Genomic DNA, 26636 nt, shown 5'->3' with positions numbered 1-26636 from the left:
AACAGGTTAGAAGACAGAAACTCCCAATTGGAGAAAAATGCCTCCAAATGAAACTTAAATGGTAAGCAAATTGGAAACCAAAATCTGGCAAGAAAATAACAGTTTAAAAGGCAGAATCTCACAATTGGAAAGTGAGGCAAGTAAATTGAAGACCAGAAATGACCAGATTGAAAAGGAAAACCAAAAGATTATAGCCAAAAACCAGTCCCTAAAGGCTAGAATTGAGCAATTAGAAGCTAATGACCTTTCAAGACAGCAAGAACAAATAAAACAAAATCAAAAGACTGATAAAATAGAAGGAAACATGAAGTATCTCAATGAGAAAGTGACAGACCAAGAAAACAGGTCTAGAAGAGACAATCTGAGAATGATTGGTCTTCCTGAAAAAGCCGAAATTAATAGAATTTTGGACTCCATACTAAAAGAAATTATTCAGCAAAATTGCCCTGAAGTTCTACAACAAGAGGGCAAGATAGACATTGAAAGGATCCATAGATCACCCCCTACACTAGACCCAGAAAAGACAACCCCCAGGAATGTAATAGCCAAATTCAAGAGCTTCCAAGTAAAAGAAAAAATTTTACAAGAAGCCAGAAAGAGACAATTCAGATATCAAGGAGCACCAATCAGGATCACACAGGATCTGGCAGCCTCCACACTAAAAGACCACAAGGCTTGGAATATGATATTCAGAAAGGCAAGAGAACTGGGTCTACAACCAAGGATCGCCTACCCATCAAAATTAAATATATACTTCCAGGGGAAAGTTTGGGCATTCAACAAGATAGAAGATTTCCAAGTATTTGCACAGAAAAGTCCAGGACTAAATGGAAAGTTTGATATCCAACCACAAAAATCAAGAGAAACATGAAAAAGTAAATAAGAAACAGAGGGGAAAGCAAGAAAACGTGTATTTTTTTAAAATTTACCTCTTTAAGGGCTTCAATATGATCTAATTATTTGTATTCCTATATGGAGAAATGTTATGTATATTTCTCTGTAAGGAACTCTATTCACTATTATAGTATTCACTATTATAGTAATTAGAAGAATTATTCAAAGGAGAGGTTGGAATACTAAATGGTCTAAGATGATATGGGGGTGGGAAAGAGGGGGTGAATAGTAGAGGACAGCAAGAGAAACTTGAAGGAATAAGAAAAATAGGATATTCTATTACACAGAAAGAGGGCATGGGAAGGGGAAGGGATGAATACTGTTATAAGAAGGAAAGGAAGAGAGCATTAAGAGGTAATATTTAAACCTTACCCTCAGTGCAATTAACTCTGAGAGGGAAGAGTAGCTTTACCCATTGGGATATAAAACTCTATCTAACCCTAATGAGAAAGTCAGAAGGGATAAACCAAGGTGAGCAGGGGAGTGGGGAAGTCCAAAAAGGGAGGGGAGAAGAAGGGGGAGGGAATTCATTAGGCCTTATAAATAAAAAGAGGGGAATAATAAGGGAGGGAGTAGAAAGGGAAGTAAATCAAGGGAGGGGACAAGGGTTACTGGCTTAAAGCAAACCACTGGTTTAAAAGGAAGTAGTGTAAGAAGAAGGGATATAACTAGGAGAGGACCAAAATGTTGGTGAATACACAACTGATAATTATAACTCTGAATGTGAATGGGATGAACTCGCCCATAAAAAGGAAACAAATAGCAGAGTGGATTAGAAACCAAAATCCTACCATATATTGTCTACAAGAAATACATATTAAGCGGATGGACATACACAGGTTTAAGGTAAAGGGTTTGAGCAAAATCCTTTGGGCCTCAAATGAGAAAAAGAAGGCAGGAGTGGCAATTATGATTTCTGACAAAGCCAAAGTAAAAAATAGATATGATTAAAAAAGACAGGGAAGGTCATTACATCCTGAATAAAGGCAGTATAGACAATGAGGAAATAACATTGCTCAATATGTATGCACCAAATGGCATAGCAACCAGATTCCTAAGGAGAAACTGGCACATCTCAAGAAGGAAATAGATAGTAAAACCATAATAGTGGGAGATCTAAATATTCCTCTTTCAGATCTAGATAAATCAAACCAAAAAATAAATAAGAAAGAGGTAAGAGAGGTGAATGAAGTCCTAGAAAAATTAGATTTAATTGCTATGTGGAGAAAAATAAATAGGGACAAAAAGGAATACACCTTCTTTTCAGCTGCACATGGTACATTCACAAAGACTGACCATGCAATAGGGCATAGAAACATTGCAAACAAATGCAAAAGAGCAGAAATAATAAATGTAAGCTTCTCAGATCATACTGCAATAAAAATAATAATAAGTAAGGGCACCTGGACAGGCAAATCAAAAACTAATTGGAAATTAAATAATATGGTTCTCCAAAACCAATTAGTCAAAGAAGAAATCATAGAAATAATAAACAATTTCATTGAAGAGAATGACAATGATGAGACATCCTATCAAACTCTTTGGGATGCAGCTAAGGCAGTACTCAGGGGGAAATTTATATCCTTGAGTGCATATATTAACAAATTACGGAAGGCAGAGATTAATGAATTGGGCAAGCAACTTAAAAAACTAGAAAGCAGGCAAATTAAAAATCCCCATATGAAAACTAAATTAGAAATACTAAAAATCAAGGGAGAAATTAATAAAATCGAAATTAAAAGAACTATTAAATTAATAAATAAGACTAGAAGCTGGTATTTTGAAAAAAACAGATAAAATAGACAAAGTACTGGTCAATCTAATAAAAAAAGGAAAGAAGAAAACCAAATTGACAATATCAAAGATGAAAAGGGAGACTTCATCTCTAATGAAGGGGAAATTAAGGTAATCATTAAAAACTATTTTGCCCAATTATATGGCAGTAAATATAGCAATCTAAGTGATATGGATGAATATTTACAAAAATTTAAACTGCCTAGATTAACAGCAGAAGAAATAGAATACCTAAATAATCCTATATCAGAAAAAGAAATTGAACAAGCCATCAAAGAACTTCCTAAGAAAAAAATTGCCAGAGCCTGATGGATTCACAAGTGAATTCTATCAGACATTCAAAGAGCAACTAATCTCAGTACTATACAAATTATTTGATATAATAACCAAAGAAGGAGTCCTATAAAATTCCTTTTATGACACAAATATGGTACTGATTCCAAAGCCAGGGAGATCAAAAACAAAGAAAGAAAACTACTGACCAATCTCCCTAATGAACATAGATGCAAAAATCTTTAATAGAATACTAGCAAAGAGTCCCTAGCAAGTGATCAAGAGGATCATTCACCATGATCAGGTGGGATTTATACCAGGAATGCATGGATGGTTCAACATTAGGAAAACCATCCATATAATTGACCATATCAACAATATAACAAACAAAAATCACATGATTATCTCAATAGATGATGAAAACGTCTTTGACAAAACACAGCATCTATTCCTATTGAAAACCCTGTAAAGTATAGGAATAGGAGGACCTTTCCTAAAAAATAATAAACTGTATATAACTAAAACCATCAACAAGCATCATATGCAATGGGGATAAATTAGAAGCCTTTCCAATAAGATCAGGAGTGAAACAAGGATGCCCATTATCTCCTCTATTATATAACATTGTACTAGAAACACTAGCAGTAGCAATTAGAGAAGAAAAAAGAAATTGAAGGTATCAAAATAGGCAATGAGGAGACTAAGCTCTCACTCTTTGCAGATGATATGATGGTCTACTTTAAAAAATCCTAGAAGCTAAGAAGCTTGTAGAAATAATCAACAACTTTAGCAAAGTTGCAGGATACAAAATAAATGCATATAAATCATCAGCATTTCTATATATTTCCAACACATTAGAGCAGCAAGAGGTAGAAAGAGAACCACCATTTAAAATCACCCTAGAAAATATAAAATACTTAGGAATCTATCTACTAAAACAAACAGAGGAATTATATGAAAACAACTACAAAACCCTTTCCAAACAATTAAAACTATATCTAAACAATTGGAAAAACATTGATTGCTCATGGGTAGGACGAGCTAACATAATAAAAATGACCATTCTACCCAAATTAATTTACCCATTTAGCACCATACCTATCAAAATACCAAAAAACTTTTTTACTGAATTAGGAAAAACTATAACCAAGTTCATCTGGAATAACAAAAGATCAAGAATATCTTGGGAAATAATGAAAAAAAATGTGAAGGAAGGTGGACTAGCATTACGAGATATTAAATTGGTAAAGCAGCGGTCATCAAAACGGTATGGTGGGGGCAGCTGGGTAGCTCAGTGGAGTGAGAGTCAGACCTAGAGACAGGAGGTCCTAGGTTCAAACCTGGTCTCAGCCACTTCCCAGCTGTGTGACCCTGGGCAAGTCACTTGACCTCCATTGCCCACCCTTACCAATCTTCCACCTATGAGACAATACACTGAAGTACAAGGGTTTAAAGGAAAAAAAGGGAAGGATAAAAAACAAAAACAAAAATGGTATGGTACTGGCTAAGAGACAGAAGGGAGGATCAGTGGAATAGATTTGGGGTAAGTGACATCAGCAAAACAGTGTATGATAAACCCAAAGAGCCCAACTTTTGGGACAAAAATCCACTATTTGAGAAAAACTGTTGGGAAATTTGGAAAACAATATGGATGAGATTAGGTTTAGATCAACATCTCACACCCTACACCAAGATAAATTCTGAATGGATGAATGACTTGAATATAAAGAGGGAAGCTATAAATAAGTTAAGTGAACATAGAATAGTTTACTTGTCAGATCTCTGGGAAAGGAAAGATTTTAAAATCAAGCAAGAGTTAGAGAAAATTACAAAATGTAAAATAAATGATTTTGATTATACCAAACTAAAAAGCTTTTGTACAAACAAAAACAATGTATCCAAAATCAGAAGGGAAACAACAAATTGGGAAAAAATCTTTTTAACAAAAAAGTCTGAAAGGGGTCTAATTAGTCAAATATACAAGGAGTTAAACCAATTGTATAAAAAATCAAGCCATTCCCCAATTGATAAATGGGCTAGAGACATGAATAGACAATTTTCAGATAAAGAAATCAAAAGTATCAATAAGCACATGAGAAAGTGTTCTAAATCTCTAATAACTAGAGAAATGCAAATCAAAACAACTCTGAGGTATCACCTATCACCTAGTAGATTGGCTAAAATGATAGCAGGGGAGAGTAATGAATGCTGGAGTGGGTGTGGCAAAATTGGGACATTAATGCATTGCTGTTGGAGTTGTGAACTGATCCAACCTTTCTGGCTGGCAATTTGGAACTATGTTCCAAGGGTTATAAAAGAATGCCTGCCCTTTGTTCCAGCCATACCATTGTTCTGTTTGTACCCCAAAGAGATCATAGATAAACAGACTTGTACAAAAATATTTATAGCCGCGCTTTTTGTGGTGGCAAATAACTGGAAAATGAGGGTATGCCCTTCAATTGGGGAATGGCTAAACAAATTGTGGTATATGCTGGTGATGGAATACTATTATTGTGCTCAAAGGAATAATTAACTGGAGGAATTCCATGTAAACTGGAAGGACCTCCAGGAATTGAAGCAGAGCAAAAGGAGCAGAGCCAGAACATTGTACACAGAGACCAATACACTGTGGTAAAATAGAATGTAATGGTCTGTACTAGAAGCAATGCAATTACCCAGGACAGTTCTGAGGGACTTATCGAAAAGAGCGCCACCCACATTCAGAGGAAGAACTACAGGAGTGGAAACAGTAGAAAAACAACTGCTTGAACACATGGGTTGAAGCTGACATGATTGGGGATGTAGACTTGAAACTATCAACAATTTGGAAATAGGTCTTGATTGATGACACATGTTAAAACCAGTGGAAATGTGCATCGGCTATGGGGGTGGGAGAAGGTGGTGGGATGTTAAAGGGAAAGTAAGAGCATGTATTATGTAACCATGTCAACTTTTCTAAAAAATAAATTTTAATAAATGTTTAAAAAAATAAAAGCCCTTCCGTGTCTGGCTCCAGTCTTTCCAAGATCTGTCTCTGTCTCTGTTTCTGTCTCTGTCTCTGTCTCTCTCTCTTCCCCCTCCCCCTTTTCTCTCCCTCTCCCTCTTTTTCTTTCTCTCTCTTCTTCCCCCTCCTTTTCCTCTCTTTCAATCTCTCCCCCTGCCTTTTTTCTCTCCTGGACTCTGGTCTACTCAACTTGGACTACTTCTTATTCTTCACACTTGACAGTTGTTCTCTCCTCTACACCTTTGCATAGATGGTTCTTCCTACCTGAATTCATTCACTTCTCACTTTTCGAGTATTACAACTTTTATCTTTTATCTTGAAGTAATATTTGGTAAACACTAAGCATTGTATAGAAGAAATTGAGTGAACATAGTCCCTAAACTTTAGGAATTTAATATTGTAAGTAGATATCATCAACTTGAACAAATATGTGAAAAGATGTATAAACACTGAAAAATAATAAATTCACAAAGTACTTACATATTGTACAAATATTAGTATAAACTCAGTATAATTAATAGGACATGATATGTATGAAAAATGGGTTCAGGATAGCCTTCCCTGTACACTACCTCTGGGACAATTTTCTCCTACTGTGCTCCAAAGAAATAAATGTGTGTGTGTGAAAAAGAGAGAGAGAGAATGTGTAAAAAAACTCTTGTCTCTTTTCCTTCACTTTTTAAAAGTGTCTCTTTAAGTACAGCACAACCTTATTATAATATGTCGAGATATTGAGGGGGACAAAATACTTACAAATTAGATAAATTGTATATATACTATCTCTCCTTACCCAGGCTAATTGACTTAGTTTAATCCATTAAATTGGGCTTTAAAAAAGTGTATTTTTGCTATTACAATTACTATCATCTGTAATAATAATAATCCTAATAGACATAATTCTCTGATTATCCAATCTTTTCTTCCTCATGTCCAAATCTATCTCTCATTTCCAAGTCTGAATTGATCTTTCTATTGAAGCCTAACCTTAAACAAGAATTATTCTCCATGAAAAAAAGGTCCCTTTTCTCTGGGTGCTCTAGTTTTTGCCTTTGCACATAGATCACAAATCTCTTTAAGAAATCTGTTCATATCCTGAAAGGCAGATCCAATTAGCAGAAAGCTTCCTAAATTAGTCTTTATTTTTTTCTGTCACAGCCTAGAACACATATGTAAAAGAAATGTTATTGCCTTAACTCTTCTTTTTTCTGTTATTCAAATTTCAGAACTTTCATGATATCTCTGCCTTGTTCTAATTACCACTTGCTGATATGCAATATAAATATGTGTAGAATTCTATTTCTCCTACTGAATTATTCCTATAACATATCTAATAATACTTTGACATTGTAGGTAATAAAAAAGAACAAATACTTACCAAATGATTGATAGGTCCGTTTGCATGAAATTCTTGTTTGCTGATCTGATTCATTCTCATCTTCATGGAATAAAATAGTCTTCTTATTTGTTTTTAATTATACAATTATATTGTTACATTGAAAATTATTCTTCCAATAATATGCAGGAGATATGGTCCATTTTAAAGTTACAAAAGCAACTCATGGTGACATTCAACATAAAGATCAGTATCATGTATCATTTCTAATGGGGAAGCCTTACTCATAGCTGAAGATCATCACTGATGACTTGTTCAACGTTTCCACAGATTCTGAAAGGACATTGTTAAGTGGGAGAGAATTTCAGAGAAAGCCACAAGATGTGTGGATTAAGAAGAATATTCTTGGTTCAGCTAGTTGACCCAATGGATAGAGAGTCAGGCCTAGAAACGGGAGGATCTGGGTTCAAATCTGACCCCATACATTTCCTAGCTGTGTGACCCTGAGCTAGTCACTTAATCTCAGTTACCTAGCCCTTACCCCCCCTTCTGCCTTGGAACTGATATTGAATTCAAGATGGAAGGTAAGATTAAAAAAATCTTGGATTCTATCAGATAACATTTGCATCAAAGTGACAACAAGATCCAGAATTAAATTGCAAAAGGTCTTCATGTGGCAAAGACCAAAATCCAAATCTATTTTTACTGGCTAACATACTTCTTGACTTGACTAAGTGATCCAGAGTAAATCTTTAAAAATAGTAGTCCTGACTATTCAATGCAGGAAGAACTAAGGGTTCACTAGTAAGAACTATTCATTCTTTTTATCACTGTGTTTCAAGGATCTGAGGAAGATCTATTTAGTTCATAGAACTGAAAAGGCTGGAATTCATTGCACTGTATTGTTAACCTCCTGTTTGTGAGATCAACACTCAATGGTCTTTTCTATTTTTTGTGCCACTGCCCATTTCCAATCATGAAGGTTTTTTAAAATGTAAACCACAGGGGGGAAATTGTTGATTCCTGATCACCTGAAAAACCCCAAAATTTTGTGGGTTGAGGGTGGAGTATTTTAGGAATAGAATTTATGTAAAGAAGATGAGGTATTTCACCCTCAAAACATAGAGGTTATTGAAGAAGAACTCTTGGCCAAGATAAATTAATATTGACAATGTTTGTGAACTGAACTTATACACAGCATCAGCAACAACTACAATAATTTGTAGTTAAAATTAGACCATCCCCAAATTCTAGGAGAAGCTGGAAAACCATGGACAGCAGAACTGGGTTAGAATACAAAATGTTGAGTAGCTGTGAATCCATGTTGATTTGAAGGAATTAAAGAGACTTTGAATAGGATTCTTGGAAATAGTAAATGAAGGGTCTTAAGAAGAGATCTCAAGATGGCCAGCAAGGCAATTTTTTGGGGGGAAAGTTATGAGATTGTTCTAGGTTATAGAAGCTAAGATTTTTTAGGATTTGAGATACTCTATCATTGTTTGATTTTAAGATATTCAACATATCTCCAAAAATTTTAAAGATGAGGAAGCTGTGACTTAGAGAGAAGATGATTTGCCCAGGATCACACAGCTAATAAATATCTGAGGTAGGATTTGAAATTAGATCTTCCAAACTCTGACACTCTAGTTCAATAAGTATTTATTAAGTATTATTATTAAGTATTACTCTATTGGGTGCTGGGGATATGAAGATAAAAAGTGAACCGGGCCCTTTGTTGGAACCAGACCAGTGAACATTTGCTTGGTTATATGGGGCTTTGGTCATTTCTCATCCACTGACCGACTCTGTGACTCTGCCCAAATTCCCTGTGCCATACTCTCCCTGTTTATACAAAAGAAATCATGACAGTTATACTGCCCACAATGAAGGTGTGTGGGGAGGAAATCTGTTTATTGATAAAATATGATACAATGGGAAACTATAACTGTTATTATTGTGGCCTTTTGCTTTCATTGATGGTACCAGCTAGGATCATGTGGTTCTTTGTTTACGTGCCACCAAACTTTGAAAAGATTGGATTTGTTTAGAATCATTATGCATTATAAGATTCCCTAAGGGCAGCTAGGTGGTTCTATGGAAAGAATGCCAGGGGCCTCAAGTCAGGAAGACTCATCTTCATGAGTTCAAATATGACCATAGACTCTTACTAGCTGTGTGACTCTGGGTAAGTCATTTAACCATGCTGGCTTCATTTTCCTTCTCTGTAAAATGAGCTGGAGAAGGAAAAAACCAATCATTCCAGTTTCTTTGCCAAGAAACTCCCCCCCCCCCCAAAAGGGTCTTAAAGAGTCAGATAAGGCTGGAATGACTAGACAACCATGACAAAACAGACTTTTTGGCAATCTTAATGTACATAATGGATGTGGAGGAATAACTCTTTCTTTATACCTGAGGGCTATTATGATGAATAAGTTGCCTTGTACTGCAGGGTACTGATATTCTCCACAACTACTGAAGTTTGTAGGCTATAAGCTCCTCTTTTAAATGGTGTCAAACTTCTATATTTTGACATTTCTTCTATCTCTTTTGTGATCACTCACCCTATCATAGTGCGCTTTGGGTGTTGCTCAACTTTGTATGTGGCTTGCTTTCTGGGTTGGGGCCTGAAGATGGTCCTGCTGCTTTTCTGGGACAACTATAGTGCTTCAGAAGTTAAAAGCACAAGAAGACAGTTGGGTGGCTCAGAGGATTGAGAACCAGCCCCAAAGATGGGAGACACAGGGTTCAAATCTGGCTTCAGATACTTCCTAGCTATGTGATCCTGGGCAAGCCACTTAATCCCCATTGCCTGGCCTTTATCACTTTTCTGTCTTGGAACTAATACACACTATTTATTCTAAGATGGAAGGTAAGGGTTAAAAATAAAGAAGGAAAAAAATAGCATGGGCTTTGGAATCAGGGAACTTAGATTAAAATTCATTTACTTCCTGTACTGTCACCTCATGTTTCTGGGACTATTTCCCCAACTGTAAAAATGAAGGCATTGGATTAAATGGCCACCAATATTCTTTCTGGTTCTAAATCTATGATTCTTCACTCCTATCAGTGTCACAGGGGATGGTGAGTATTGAGTATTGTGGAAAGGAAAGCACTTTGTAAACCTTAAAGTACCATATAAATGGGAGTTGTTATGGGCTTTGTGACAGCAATTTGCTGCTTGGAGGCCTTTTTTGGTTTATTTGTGGTTTCACAGCTGTGTTCTGGATGGTTGAGGTTGCTGGAAGGCTGACCTATGGATAAGTGAGACATTTAGTCGTGCTCTCTTTCTTAGACTAAAGTAATTTTTTTCCTTGGGCTGAGACACCTCTGGAATCATTTAGAAACAGTTGTATGTGCTCAGTGCCAACAGTCAACTGCTGAGGTGGTTAGCCCTGACCAGACAAGCCACAGAGAAATGGGGGTTGTGCCTAAATCCGAATATCCCAAGCTGGATCCTGTTGGTTGGCATTGACAACTACAGGAGCAGATTACGTGATTGCTCCTCTTGGGCTTGTGATAATATGAAACAAATGCAGCAGGACTACAACTTCTCAAATTCTGTGTTCCCCATTGCATAATCTAAAGAACATTGCTTATGTCTAGTTAAAGCATTTGATTCATTCATCAAGGTGAGTATTGCCCCTGCTGGTGCAAATCATGACATAGTAAGGAATTTCAAGAATAGCTGGGGCCTCCAAATTATAATAATAATCATTATTTTAAAGTTTGTTTTTAAATAAAAGCAAAACAAGGTAGTTCCTATCCTCAAGGAGTCTACATTATCAAAGGAGAAGACCAAAGATAGAGAGCTAACTAGCTTGTGTGGAGTGGAGTGAATGGTGAATTCAGGAGAAGGAAGGATGTCTGACTTGACATTTTTCTCAAAATGAAGATTCTGGGAAGAATTCACAAATGGGAGAAAAGGACATGCAGGTCAGAAGACAGCTGATATGTGGTAGCAGAGCCTAGAGGAGAATGAGGAATAGTTGGCCAGAGGCCCTTACCCAGGTTTTCAGTTTTTGTGCTTCTGGAAAGAAGTTGCTTTGCCTGAACTTGAAACATTTCAACTCATTATTCTCTATACAGAACATGTTTCTAGGCTCCATGGCTTTGCACAGGTTGATCTCCATGCCAGAAATGCTTAGCCCCAACATCTATTTCTTTTTGAATTCGGAATTCTAAGCTACACCCGTGACTCAGCTCATGCAACACTTTTTTTTCATGCAACACTTTCTATAAGAAACCTTTTCCAACCCTCAGACATTAATGTTTTCTCATGCTCCAATTTGTTGAGTACATATTTTTGCACTGACTTCTTTATGTACCTTTTCCCCTCAGAATTCTTTGAAGGCAAAGGCTGTTTCTTTCTTTTTCTGTATCTCCATTGTCTCACCTAGGACCTGGCACACCATAGGCACTTAATAAATGTTTATTAAATTGAATTGAAGTGAATTTCCCTCTTGATGGGACCTGCCAGAGCTTGCATCCTCTTGGGGCAATCTTTGAGATGCCAAGATTCTTTCTATTCTGTAGTAATATATCAGAATAGGGCTTTAGAGGAGTATTTGTGCTCTACTGTAATTGTTAAATAATGGTGAAAATAGACATCTCTATAATGGTAGTGATAATGTAAGAGGTGTGTGTGTACATATGTGCGTATGCTGTGTTGTCCATGTAGGTTATATGTCTAGGGTGTAGACTTGGCTTACAAGCTGCCATGAACAGATATCTTTAGAGTCTTCTATACCCCTCCTTCTCCAAGGGAGACTTCGACTATTTTCAGGAGAGGAAGTAGGAGATGGGAACCAAAAGTCTGGTCACCATGTTGTCCTCAGAAAGGAGGTACCAGGCTGAAATGATATCATTTGCCCCTCCCTATATTGCTAGTCCAGGGGAAATAATTTTTAGGTTCAAGCTGGGATTCTGATTGTTATTGCTTAATAGGGAATTAATGCACTAAGCTCTCTATCCAAAGCTTGACTTTCTTCTCACCAAAAAATGCCAGTTATACAAAGCTCACATGTAGTGAATATCAAGTCAAGTGAGAGCAAAGAGAAATGAGAAAGGTTATGCAAATGAGAATGTAAAAGACAATACAGAGTGAAGGAACTCTTTCAAGGAGAGTCAAGTGTTTCAACTCATTCAAGAGAGTCCTAGATTTCAGCCAAATGGAAATTCCCTGAAGTCTCCCATGTGGTAAAAAGGGGATAGGGACTTGTTTGTGGTGCTGACTCCTCTACATATTGGCCTCTTTGAGAGCCTTAATCTTTTTCATTCTTCTCCCTGAAGAAAATATGGACTTGGCAGTCTTCTCTTTTAAAGCTCGAAGGCAGAAGACCAATGACATCCCCTCTCACAAGATCTTACCAACTTTGCCTTTGATGAAGGAATGGGAAATTGAGTAATTAACCGATATTAATGTGGAGAATCTTATGCAAATAGATTTGGAGCTCTTTGTTATTATAATACATGGTGCCTACCTCATAGAACTCTTGGGGAAAAAAAAAAGGTTTTTGCAAATCTGAAATTGATAGGTGTTGCTACTCTTGTTACCGGACTCCTAGGGAGCATAAATAGTTTCTTTTCTTGTTATTGTTACTCCATGTATGAGTGCAATGTCTGGTGCAAAATAAGAGCCTAATGAATGTTTGTTGATTGAAATAAATATTCTGTGAAATCTATTATCCATGTTTGACATTCTGTTGAAGTGCAATTCTCTATCCATGATTTGTTGTCTGAAAACTAGACATTTTCCATTTCGTATTCATTGAGGATTACAAGAAATAAAATGGATATAAGAGGATAGATTTAAAAATATTATGGTTTTAAAAGATTTATTGGTAGCCATTAGGAAAATGAAGCCATGTGCCATGTTAAGAGTGTGATAATTAGATTAAGTCTACACTGCCCATCTTTACATTTAATCACTAAAGGTGAGAGCACCTCCAAATTCTGGGAGGTCCTTAACCCATGTGTGCTAGAGTGGGTGATGAATCAGAATCGACTAACTTCCCCCTAGGCATGCTAATAAGTAGGAGGGAGGCACAGGAAGTGATGCATAAGTGACCCCTTTAAAAAGAGAGAGTTGAGTGAGTGAGAAGGCTTCTGGTGAAGAAGGCGTTAGGTGAAGGAGGACTTCTAACTCTTCTGGTCAATGGAGGTGGTGAGTTCATTTATTTATTTATTTTTAAATTTTTAATAATTTTTATTGTTTAGAAAAGTTATCATGGTTACATGATTCATGTTCTTACTTTCCCCTTCACCCCTGACCTCACCCCCCCATAGACGATGCACATTTCCACTGGTTTTAACATGTGTCATCGATTAAGTCCTATTTCCATATTATTGATAGTTGCATTGGTGTGGTAGTTTCGAGTCTACATCCCCAATCATGTTCTCCTCAACCCATGTGTTTAAGCAGTTGCTTTTCTTCTCTGTTTCCACTCCTGTAGTTCTTCCTCTGAATGTGGGTAGCGTTCTTTTTCATAAGTCCCTCAGAATTGTCCTGGGTCATTGCATTGCTGCTAGTACTGAAGTCCATTACATTCTATTTTACCACAGTGTATTGGTCTCTGTGTACAATGTTCTTCTGGCTATGCTCCTTTTGCTCTGCTTCAATTCCTGGAGGTCTTTCCAGTTCACATGGAATTCCTCCAGTTTATTATTCCTTTGAGCACAATAGTATTCCATCACCAATATATACCACAATTTGTTCAACCATTCCCCAATTGAGTAGCATACCCTCATTTTCCAGTTTTTTTGTCATCACAAAAAACACAGCTATAAATATTTTCATACAAGTCTGTTTATCTATGATCTCTTTGGGGTACAAACCCAACAATGGTATGGCTGGATCGAAGGGCAGGCAATCATTTATAGCCCTTTGAGCATAGTTCCAAATTGCCATCCAGAAAGGTTGGATCAGTTCACAACTCCAACAGCAATGCATTAATGTCCCAATTTTGCTACATCCCCTCCAACATTCATTACTCTCCCCTGCTATCATTTTAGCCAGTCTGCTAGGTGTGAGGTGATACTTCAGAGTTGTTTTGATTTGCATTTCTCTAATTATTAGAGATTTAGAACACTTTCTCATGTGCTTATTGATACTTTTGATTTCTTTATCTGAAAATTGCCTATTCATGTCCCTTGCCCATTTATCAATTGGGGAATGGCTTGATTTTTTTTATACAATTGATTTAGCTCCTTGTATATTTGAGTAATTAGACCCCTTTCCGAGTTTTTTGTTATATTTTTCCCAATTTGTTGTTTCCCTTCTGATTTTGGATACATTGTTTTTGTTTGTACAAAAGCTTTTTAGTTTGGTATAATCAAAATCATTTATTTTACATTTTGTAATTTTCTCTAACTCTTGCTTGATTTTAAAATCTTTCCTTTCGCAGAGATCTAACAGGTATACTATTTTGTGTTCACTTAACTTATTTATAGTTTCCCTCTTTATATTCAAGTCATTCACCCATTCTGAATTTATCTTGGTGTAGGGTATGAGATGTTGATCTAAACCTAATCTCTCCCATATTGTTTTCCAATTTTCCCAGCAGTTTTTTTTCAAATGGTGGATTTTTGTCCCAAAAGTTGGGCTCTTTGGGTTTATCATACACTGTCTTGCTGAAATCATTACCCCAAGTCTATTCCACTGATCCTTCCTTCTGTCTCTTAGCTAGTACCATATTGTTTTTTTTTTAACATTTATTAATAATCATTTTTAACATGGTTACATGATTCATGCTCCTACTTTCCCCTTCACCCCCCGCTCTCCCCCCACCCATGGCCGACGCACATTTCCACTGGTTTTGTCATGTGTCCTTGATCAAGACCTATTTCCAAATTGTTGGTGGTTGCATTGATGTGGTAGTTTCGAGTCCACATCCCCAATCATGTCCACCCCGACCAATGCATTCAAGCAGTTGCTTTTCTTATATGTTTCCTCTCCTGCAGTTCTTCCTCTGAATGTAGGTAGCGTTCTTTACCATAAATCCCTCAGAGCTGTCCTGGATCATTACATTGTTGCTGGTACAGAAGCCCATTACAATCGATTTTACCACAGTATGTCAGTCTCTGTGTACAATGTTCTTCTGGCTCTGCTCCTTTCGCTCTGCATCAGTTCCTGGAGGTCTCTCCAGTTCGCCTGGAACTCCTCCAGTTTATTATTCCTTTTAGCACAATAGTATTCCATCACCCGCATATACCACAGTTTGTTCAGCCATTCCCCAATTGAAGGACATACCCTCCTTTTGCAGTTTGTTGCCACCACAACAAAAGTTTTTTAATTTAATATAATCAAAATCATTTATTTTACATTTTGTAATTTTCTCTAACTTTTGTTTCATTTTAAAATCTTTCCTTTCCCAGAGATCTGACAAGTAAACTATTCTGAGTTCACTTAACTTATTTATAGTTTCCCTCTTTATATTCAAGTCGTTCACCCATTCTGAATTTATCTTGGTGTAGGGTGTGAGATGTTGATCTAAACCTAATCTCTCCCATATTGTTTTCCAAATTTCCCAGCAGTTTTTGTCAAATAGTGTATTCATGTCCCAAAAGTTGGGCTCTTTGGGTTTATCATACACTGTCTTGCTGATGTCATTTACCCCAAGTCTATTCCATTGATCCCCCTCTCTGTCTCTTAGCCAGTACCATATTGTTTTGATGACTGCTGCTTTATAGTATAGTTTAATATCTGGTACTGCTAGGCCCCCTTCCTTCACATTTTTTTCATTATTTCCCTAGATATTCTTGATCTTTTGTTCTTCCAGATGAACTTTGTTATAGTTTTTTCTAATTGAGTAAAGAAGTTTTTGGGTAGCTTGATAGGTATGGTGTTAAATAGGTAAATTAATTTGGGTAGAATTGTCATTTTTATTATGTTAGCTCGACCTACCCATGAGCAATCAATGACTTTCCAATTGTTTAGATCCAGTTTTATTTGTCTGGAAAGTGTTTTGTAGTTGTTTTCATATAATTGCTGTGTTTGTTTTGGTAGATAGATTCCTAAGTATTTTATATTGTCTAGGGTGATTTTAAATGGTGTTTCTCTTTCTACTTCTTGCTGCTCTAGTGTGTTGGAAATGTATAGAAATGCTGATGATTTATGTGCATTTATTTTGTATCCTGCAACTTTGCTAAAGTTGTTGATTATTTCTACAAGCTTCTTAGTTGATTCTCTAGGATTTTTTAAGTAGACCATCATATCATCTGCAAAGAGTGATAACTTAGTCTCCTCCTTGCCTATTTTGATACCTTTAATTTCTTTTACTTCTACCGCGTTCAAATTTTGGGTGCGTTCTTTGGCTTATTGGGGTCCCAAATCTTGCTGCTCTCAGGAACAGGCCCTGTAGCTGCCAATGGCTCGATGGGTGCCCCAAACTTGCTCTATTTCTTTTTAACTGGCTTTCGGCGCTAAAGGTGGTGTGTGTGGAGGGGGTGGGGGTGGGGTGGTTGCTCAGCCCGCAATTTAGTGAGAGCTGTTTCACCCCTTTATAGCATGGAAATGCCCTGATTCCACGTATCTTCCACGCTGCACCCTGTTGTGGGGTTCCTCCGTTCGTCTGGACTTGTTTTTATGTCACCTTGAGGAGTTTTGTGTGTTTAGGTCAGGAGAGGTTAAGAGCTGCTTTTTACTCTGCCGCCATCTTAACCCTGAACTACCATATTGTTTTGATGACGGCTGCTTATAGTATAGTTTAATATCTGGTACTGCTAGGCAACATTCCTTCACATTTTTTTTTTCATTTTTTCCCTAGATATTCTTGATCTTTTGTTCTTCCAGATGAACTTTGTTATAGTTTTTTCTAATTGAGTAAAGAAGTTTGTTTTTTTTTTTAAACCCTTACCTTCCGCCTTGGAATCAATACTGTGTATTGGTTCCAAGGCAGAAGAGTGGTAAGGGTGGGCAATGGGGGTCAAGTGACTTGCCCAGGGTCACACAGCTGGGAAGTGTCTGAGGCCAGATTTGAACCTAGGACCTCCCGTCTCTAGGCCTGGCTCTCAATCCACTGAGCTACCCAGCTGCCCCGTAAAGAAGTTTTTTGGTAGTTTGATAGATATGGCACTAAATAGGTAAATTAATTTGAGTAGAATGGTCATTTTTATTATGTTAGCTCGTCCTACCCATGAGCAATCAATGTTTTTCCAATTATTTAGATCTAGTTTTAATTGTTTGGAAAGTGTTTTGTAGTTGTATTCATATAATTCCTGTGTTTTGGTAGATAGATTCCTAAGTATTTTATATTGTCTAGGGTGATTTTAAATGGTGGTTCTCTTTCTACCTCTTGCTATTGTGATGTGTTGGAAATATATACAAATGCTGATGATTTATGTGCATTTATTTTGTATCCTGCAACTTTGTTAAAGTTGTTGATTATTTCTACCATCTTCTTAGTTGATTCTCTAGGATTTTTTAAGTATACCTTCATATCATCAGCAAAGAGTGATAGCTTAGTCTCCTCATTGCCTATTTTGATACCTTCAATTTCTTTTTCTTCCCCAATTGCTACTGGTAGTGTTTCTAGTACAATATTAAACAATAGTGGTGATAATGGGCATCCTTGTTTCATTCCTGATCTTATTGGGAAGGCTTCTAATTTAACCCCATTGCATATGATGCTTGTTGATGGTTTTAGTTATATACTGTTTATTATTTTTAGGAAAGGTCCTATACTTTCTAGTGTTTTCTATAGGAATGGGTGCTGTATTTTTTTCAAAGGCTTTTTCAGCATCTATTGAGATAATCATGTGATTTTTGTTTGCTAGATTGTTGATATGGTCAATTATGGGGATGGTTTTCCTAAGGTTAAACCATCCTTGCATTCCTGGTATAAATCCTACCTGATCATGCTGGATGATCCTCTTGATCAATTGCTGGACTCTCTTTGCTAGTATTCTATTTAAGATTTTTGCATCTTTGTTCATTGGGGAGATTGGTCTGTAGTTTTCTTTCTCTGTTTTTGATCTCCCTGGCTTTGGAATCAGTACCATATTTGTGCCATAAAAGGAATTTGGTAGGACTCCTTCTTTGCTTATTATATCGAATAATTTTTATAGTATTGGGATTAGTTGCTTTTTGAATGTCTGATAGAATTCACTTGTGAATCCATCAGGCCCTGGAGATTTTTTCTTAGGGAGTTCTTTGATGGCTTGTTCAATTTCTTTTTCTGATATGGGATTATTTAGGTATTCTATTTCTTCTGCTGTTAATCTAGGCAATTTATATTTTTGTAAATATTCATCCATATCACCTAGATTGCTATATTTATTGCCATATAATTGGGCAAAATAGTTTTTAATGATTGCCTTAATTTCCTCTTCTTTAGAGGTGAGGTCTCCCTTTTTGTCTTTGATACTATTAACTTGGTTTTCTTCTTTCCTTTTTTTTATTAGATTGACCAGTACTTTGTCTATTTTATCGATTTTTTCAAAATACCAGCTTCTAGTCTTATTTATTAATTTACTAGTTCTTTTACCTTCGATTTTATTAATTTCTCCCTTGATTTTTAGTATTTCTAATTTAGTTTTCTTCTGGGGATTTTTAATTTGCCTGCTTTCTAGTTTTTTAAGTTGCTTGCCCAATTCATTAATCTCTACCTTCCCTAATTTGTTAATATATGCACTCAAGGATATAAATTTCCCCCTGAGTACTGCCTTAGCTGTACCCCACAGAGTTTGGTAGGATGTTTCATCATTGTCATTCTCTTTAGTGAAATTGTTGATTGTTTCTATGATTTCTTTTTTAACTAACTGGTTTTAGAGAATCATATTATTTAATTTCCAATTAATTTTTTATTTTCCTGTCCAGGTGCCCTTACTAATTATTATTTTTATTGCATTATGATCTGAGAAGCTTACATTTATTATTTCTGCTCTTTTGTATTTGTTTGCAATGTTTCTATGCCCTATTACATGGTCAATCTTTGTGAATGTACCATGTGCAGCTGAAAAGAAGGTGTATTCTTTTTTGTCCCTATTTATTTCTCTCCACATATCTATTAAATCTAATTTTTCTAGAATTCCATTCACTTCTCTTATCTCTTTCTTATTTATTTTTTGGTTTGATTTATCTAGATCTGAAAGAGGAACATTTAGATCTCCCACTTGTATGGTTTTACTATCTATTTCCTTCTTGAGCTGGCTTTGGCCCTGTAGGTGGTATGGGGCAGGAGGGGGTTGCTCAGCTCACATTTTAGTGAGAGCTGTTTCACCCCCTTATAGCATGGAAATGCCCCTATCCCACTTACCTTCAATGCTGTGCCCTGTTGTGGGGTCCCTTCGTTCATCTGGATTTGTTTTTATGTCCTCTTGAGGAGTCCTATATGTATGGTTTAGGAGAGGTTAAGCAGCTGCTTTTTACTCTGCAGCCATCTTAACCCAGAACCGAGGTGGTGAGTTTAAAGACTGACTGAATCTTTCTGAACTTCTCTTAAGGAACTTCCTTAATAGACTCTGTGAATGATGCTTTGCTTCCCTCATCTCCGGGCCTCTGACCCTCTGACTCTTGGCTGAGGGTTAATTAGATCTACCTGGATTAATTAGAGGATCATAGTAAATTACCTACTGGGTTAGATTCTTATTTCCTTATTTCCTCTCTCTCTTCTTACTTGTAAATAAACTTCCATCAATGTCAATTTTGATTTGCGATTTTTCTTAATTGAGGATTGATAAGAGTTCAATCCTCTGGCAACCATCTTTTAATATATTGAACCCCCAAAATCCCTTTTTCCCCCTTAAAAGAGTCAGTTTGAAAGAACCGCCATTACCTCCACTACCAAGCTGCTTTAGTCAGAAAAAAAGAGTGCCAATCCAGGCACTTCCTTTTTATTCTTCTCTCTATGTTATTATGCTTCCTGTCCACATGATTACACAAGAGAGGAAGCCAGTTGGCTCATGGGAAATGTAGTTTGAAAAAGCCATAAATGTCCACAGGAGGTTTAGATCACAGACCTCAAAATTTTAATTACACAGGATCTACCTTTTGGAGTCAATTTGGTTAAAGTCCCTTTATTTATGGCCAAATTCATCCTTATGCCTAAATGAATAGACAATTGACTGTGAGATGTGCTAAAAAGTAGGCACTAAAACTTCTCCACCCTGGATAACTTGAAATTTCCACTATTAGATCCACCTTTGAGTTAATTCATTAACTTGTTTTCAACTTGCTTTAAAATAAAAATCTTTTATTTGGAATTAAAACTCATTAATATCATCCACAAATGATGAGTTTATAAAACTTAGTTTCTTACAACTTTTAGGACAGTGCCATCAGTGTCCAATACATTTTTGGATCTTGGGATAAAGATTCAGTTTTATAACTCTAATTATGGTACCTGCAAGGGTAGGTAAAGATTTACCCAAATCAAGAGGCAGGAAGGGTATTATATAATAAGTTGAGAGGATATGGTATTAAAGACACACTTTTCTTTCTTCATAGTTTTACCTTTGATTAACAGTAGTCATATTCTTGAGTGACTTTTTGAATCTTTTGTTTTTAAATCTCTTTTTCAGACATAAAAGCTTTAAAAAAACTTTTATTTTTCAATGAACAGTTAATTTCTTTCACTTCCATCCCCCACATTATTGAAAAGAAAACAAGCCAAATGTTTCTCATGATGGTCATGCCCCCATATATATAATTCTATAGACTCTATCACCTTTCTCTCAAGAGGTAAGTCATGTGCTTGCTCATCAATTCTCTGGAATCTTGATTAGTAATTGCATTCATAGGAGTTCTTAAGTATTTCAAAGGTTGTCTATAAAATATGTTATTGTACAAAACTTCTTTGTTTTGCTGATTTTACTCTTCCTTAATTCAGCAAAGCTTTCAAGTTTTTCTGAAGTTTCCCATTTGTCATTTCCTGTGGCGGAATAGTATTTAGTTATAATCATATACCATAATTTGTCCATTACTTGATTATCTCTTTAGGTTCCAGGTCCTTGTTAATACAAAAAGAGCTGTTATGTATACAAGCTTATGTATCTATATGTTGTGCACACACAACATGTATATGTGCATACACAAATACTATATTGATTTATGCATATATACATGTATGTAGATATAGATAGTTATAATAAATATAGATGTTTATATGCATGTACAGATGCAGACACACATATATTCATGTGCATGTAGTTATATACTCAGTTATGTATGTGTGTATGTAAGGGCTCTTTTTCTCCTTTTTTAATTTCTTTGGAGTAAAAACCTAGTTGTGGTATCTCTGGATGAAAGGGTACACACAGTTTAGTGAATTTTGGGCATAGTCACAAATTACTTTTCAGGATAGCTAGACCACCTCATAATCACAGCAGCAACACATTAATGTACTTATTTTTCCATAGTCCTTCTAACAAGTTATTTTTCCCTTTTTGTCATGTTTACCAATGGCTATGAGGCAGAACTTCAAAATTACTTTAATTTGCATTTCTCTAATTATTGGGGATTTGGAACAATATGGTTGTTGATATTTTGGAACTGCTCATTCATATCCTTTGACCATTTATCTATTGGGAAATGACTCTTGTTATATATTTGAAGCAGTTCCTTATATTTCTTGGAAATGAGACCTTTGTCGGAGAAATTACTGAGAAGATTCCCATCCTACTCTTTTCTCCACCATTTAACATTTCTATTTTAATTTCACCTCTATTAGTTTTCAAATATACAGGCTTTTTCACTTCCATTCTTAGCTTTCCAGAAACCATAGAATTCTTATGTTGATTATTAGTTCCTTTTAATTTTTACCTTTTCGGGGAATCCAAAGTATGTATGCTGCTGCTCTCAGCTTGAAAAGAGTAAGGATAAAAGATACTCTGCTTAAGTGACATTGGGCTTCCATTATTTTCCATGAGGCCTTTTGTGACCTGAAAACTCAAAATGAACTCTGACATATCAATATTCATGCAATGAAAATGAAAAGACTTGTGGAAATTTGCTCTAGATAGAAGTCTTCTTGAAGAGTTCCTGCAGAGTCTCTGGGTTGGGGCAGAGATATGTGCCAACCCTCACTGCTTTCATGTACCCTATCATCTTTGAAACCTTTCACATGCCATGTGGTTTTCATCAGATAAGCCCTAACATCTGACAGATCTTTTTCTTTCTGTCTTGCAGTCTGAGCTGAGAAGTAGACATGATTTCAGTGTCAGATAAAGGCTCCACTGAGGCTTGTTTGTTGTTTCTTAGTCAATAAATCTTAAATCTGCCAGAATATCATGGTATCTTCACACGTATATATATCTGAAGTGTTCTTCATGCCAGTTGTCTTTTGTGCTGCCATGTGGCAGTTTCAATTTGTAGCTCTAAATGACCTGCCTCACCTGACCCTATTACTCACATCAGTTTTAGATTCTGTCTAAAAGTGGGTGGTCCCTTTTTGATTAGCTCTGATTCAGGGTACTTTAATCAGTTCATAGTTCAAGCTCAGCACATAGGCTTCTGGAAGAGATTTTGAAAAAGAAAACATTCTTCAAAACAAAGCAATTTAATCTTTTGATATTCCTTTGTTAGAATTTATTAATGAAAATTCATTTCTGAAGGACTGGAGAAAGAAATTGGGCAACCTTCTGTCAGGTGTCAAAATGCCAAAACGAATCTCTACTATCTGAACTATAAAAATAAAACAAAACAGCATATACATACACCTATGAACATCCAGAATTGGGCTAAGGGCTAGACCTGTGATTTCATCAGTCCTGGGAACTTCTACATATTTGGTGTCTATACAATTCAACAAAGAGAACATGAAAAAAGTCTGAAAAATTTTTATTCAGTCTTTAATCAAGAGAACAGTATTGGTAGGTTAAAATGAGAGGGACAATCAAACAACTAGGGAATATATATGTATGCACTTTAGTACACAGAGAAACTGATCTACTTCCATAACCTTTTGGTTGTCTCCTTCATGTTTCTTACATTTTAATGAGCTAGTTCTACCTCTATCATCAGGCTCCTTCCTATTTATATAAACCAAGGGAAATAATAAATGTTCTAATGTAGTTGATATACCCTTCATGAGTGAGATCACAGTACCTCTACGCTTTTTATTCTATGGAATCCTGTCTAGTTCATTGCATTGTATGGTCTTCTGTTGATGGTGTCAAGAACATTGCATTTGGGTATCACTGAAGCTCTGGGCATTCATTGGATCTATTTATTTTATTTTTTAAAAGATATTTTACTTTCCTAAATACGTGAATAACAATTTTGGACATATAGTTTCTGAAATTATAAGATCCAAATTGTCTCTCTCCCTGTCTTCCCTTTCTCCCCTTGGAGATGGTAAGCAATTTGGTCTGAGTTATACATGCATTATCATGCAAAACATATTTCTGTATTTGTCATTGTTTTAATATAATTCTTATATAAAACCAAACCCTGAAAATAAAACCATGAATAAACCAATGTGAAAAATCATATGCTTTGGTGATCCATTTTTGAAGCTACTTTAGGTCATAGTAGAGAGCTTGAAGAAAATGGAGTTCAAACAGACATTCCTCCGCATCCTGGGCTCTCTCTACTAGTCATTGATGGTTGTTTTCCTCTTCATGGATATTTATGAGAGGATGTATCTATTGGCTTTTAAAAAGAAACTTAAAATTTGTTCCCAAATTACATGTAAGAACAATTTTTAATAATTGTTTTCTCAGATTTTGTAATCCATATTCTCTCCCCTCTTTTCCACATCCCTCAATTCCCCAGGGTGACTACCTGTCATGATACAGGTTGTATGTGTATTACAACATAAACCATATTTCCATGTTCATATGTTGTGAAAGAAGACACATATCACCTACATGAGAAAAATTCATGAAGAAACAAAATGAAGAAGGGCATGCTGTGGATAATGTTTTTCAGTATGAGTCCCTGGGAGTTGTCTTGGATCCTTGCATTGCTGATAATAGCTAAATTGTTCAGAGTTGATATTGTATTCTTAATATCCCCAGGTATTCTAGCATAGTAGTCATGCTGTCCCCTTAATTGTTTTTCATTTTCCTTTTGACGTCATATGGGTAAGTCCCTCATGCTTTTTCTAGTATTTCTCCTAGGGAATATCTTGCTATTTGAAATAATGCAGCATTTTCCTTGTTTAGGAATGTACCTGGAGAAGATAATTTGTGCTGTATTACTCTGATTTGAAAACCAAAACCAAAACTCCAAATAAGCAGTGTTTTCTTTGGTATAGGTCAACTCCATCTAGTAATGCTGATTACCCCCTGTTGCATAAGTTAATCTTAAAGATTGCTTCTGACAATGGGAGATGAGTGACTTGGTCAAGGTTAGTAATGCATAAGGCAGTAGCCCAATTATTCTATTTTTGTGTCCCCTTTATTCTTTTTTACCTTCTGTGTATTTAAAATGTTTAATTGATGCTTTACTTCTTTCCCATTATCATATTGCTACCTACTAACATGATATTCCTTATCTTTACACTTATACTTCCACAACCAGACTTCGAACCTGCCAATAGTAGAGAAAACCACTTTGACTCAGATTTTGTGGGATTTTCTTTCATTTTCTGAAAGAATTACAGTAAAAGTTTCTCTAGATTGAAAGAATTTGTCTTGGTAATTTGGCTTCATACTTTTTGATTTTTGTTTCCTTCTCTAATTGATATTTAAAATGTATAAATAATCAATTGTAATTTAAGTCCATAGTGATCAAGAACTCTTGAGCAAGTCTTTGATTTTAAAAAATCAATTGGAAACAGAGAATGACCATTCATTTGTAAGTGTTTCATGTCTTTTAAAAATGGCTTTGGCCTTCACATTTAACTCACTCATGATAAAATTGCCTGGAAAACTTTAGGGACAAGGTGAGATTTAAGAAAGGAGAATATGATGAACCTTAATAGTGTTTCGGGCTTGGGAAGAGTATGCGATTGTAGGCTTCTTGAGAACAGGGGTTGCTTTCTTTTTGTATTTGTATCCTTAGGGCTGGTTACATAGTAAGCACCTTATACTTGCCTGTTGCATTGTATTGCAATGATTTGAAACCAGTTATCACTAAAGATGTCTATAAAAAGATAGGAAGGTTTTGTCCTTGGGATTTTGCCCTATAAAAATATGGGGACACATGAACATGCATGCATGTGTGCATATATATGCACACATGTACAAATACACACAGTACATCGCATGTGAATGTACATGTGTACACATACACATATATAATATTAATGTAAAATTATAAAATATATTAAAAATATGTATATAAAATTTGAAGTTGAGCATTTGAAAGGCCCATATAGGGGACACTTGTTAGGTGGGTTTGGCTAGTTTATTTCCATGTAAAATACTTATAGTCACTCAGTAAGAGAGCACCCTGCCCCCACTTAAATAGTTACAACAGGGCTTTCCTGAAGATTTCATTAGGGAGTCACATGGCACCTCATTCACAATTGTTAAAAATGTGTAAAAAGTCATTGCATGGAAAAAGCTTTTAGGAGCATAAGGCAGCCAGGATAGATCATGTAACAGCCTAAACATGTGACACATCCTCAGATAACTGAAGCCACAGCCAATAACTGCCTCTGGAATCTGCCTGGAAGTAGCTGCCATGGCTAGCAAATACACTTCCCTGTTTGGCATCTCCTGGAGGTGCTGCTGACTGCTGAGATGGGTCATCCACATGGGCTGATGGCAGGCATAGGGAGCTAAAGGAAATGACACTTACCTGTCTCAACAAAGTTTCTCATTTATTTCTTGTATTGAGACAGACACTTTCATGTCGTATAACAAATAGAAATTTAATTTAGTTCTGCTGACTCTTCAGGAAAACAGAATTGTATTTGTATAGTGAGGAACCATTCAGATAATAATGTGGTTCAGTAGTACTCAGTTTCTCAGCTTTTATTGCAGAATCAAATGTGTTAATTGTTGATTAATATGAGAAAAGGAATTTTTTTATCCTGTGGAAGTGGGTTTCTTCCAGAGAGATAAAGGGAGCATGAATCAGTAAGCATTTATTAAGTGACTAAAATGTGCTAGGCTTTGTGCTATGTGCTAGGGATACATAGTAAGATGAAAACAACCAAAAAACCCCTTTTGAAAAAACAAAAACAAGGAGGCAAATAGAATAGTGGATTCTAGGTCACTAGAAAAGGTCAAACTTGATGTCTAGAAGGCCTGGGTACAAGTCCTGTTTTTGGCCTATACTGTATCTGTGACCTTTCCTTCCTTCCTTCCTTCCTTCCTTCCTTCCTTCCTTCCTTCCTTCCTTTTCTTTATTTTTATTTTTAGAAAAATTTTCCATGGTTACATGATTCATGTTCTTACTCTCCCTTCTACCCCGTCCTTCCCTCCATAGCAGATGCGCATTTCCACTGG

The sequence above is a fragment of the Gracilinanus agilis genome, chromosome 1 (genome assembly GCF_016433145.1).
Source record: "Gracilinanus agilis isolate LMUSP501 chromosome 1, AgileGrace, whole genome shotgun sequence".
Classification (NCBI taxonomy): domain Eukaryota; kingdom Metazoa; phylum Chordata; class Mammalia; order Didelphimorphia; family Didelphidae; genus Gracilinanus; species Gracilinanus agilis.
This window is presented reverse-complemented; position numbering follows the sequence as displayed.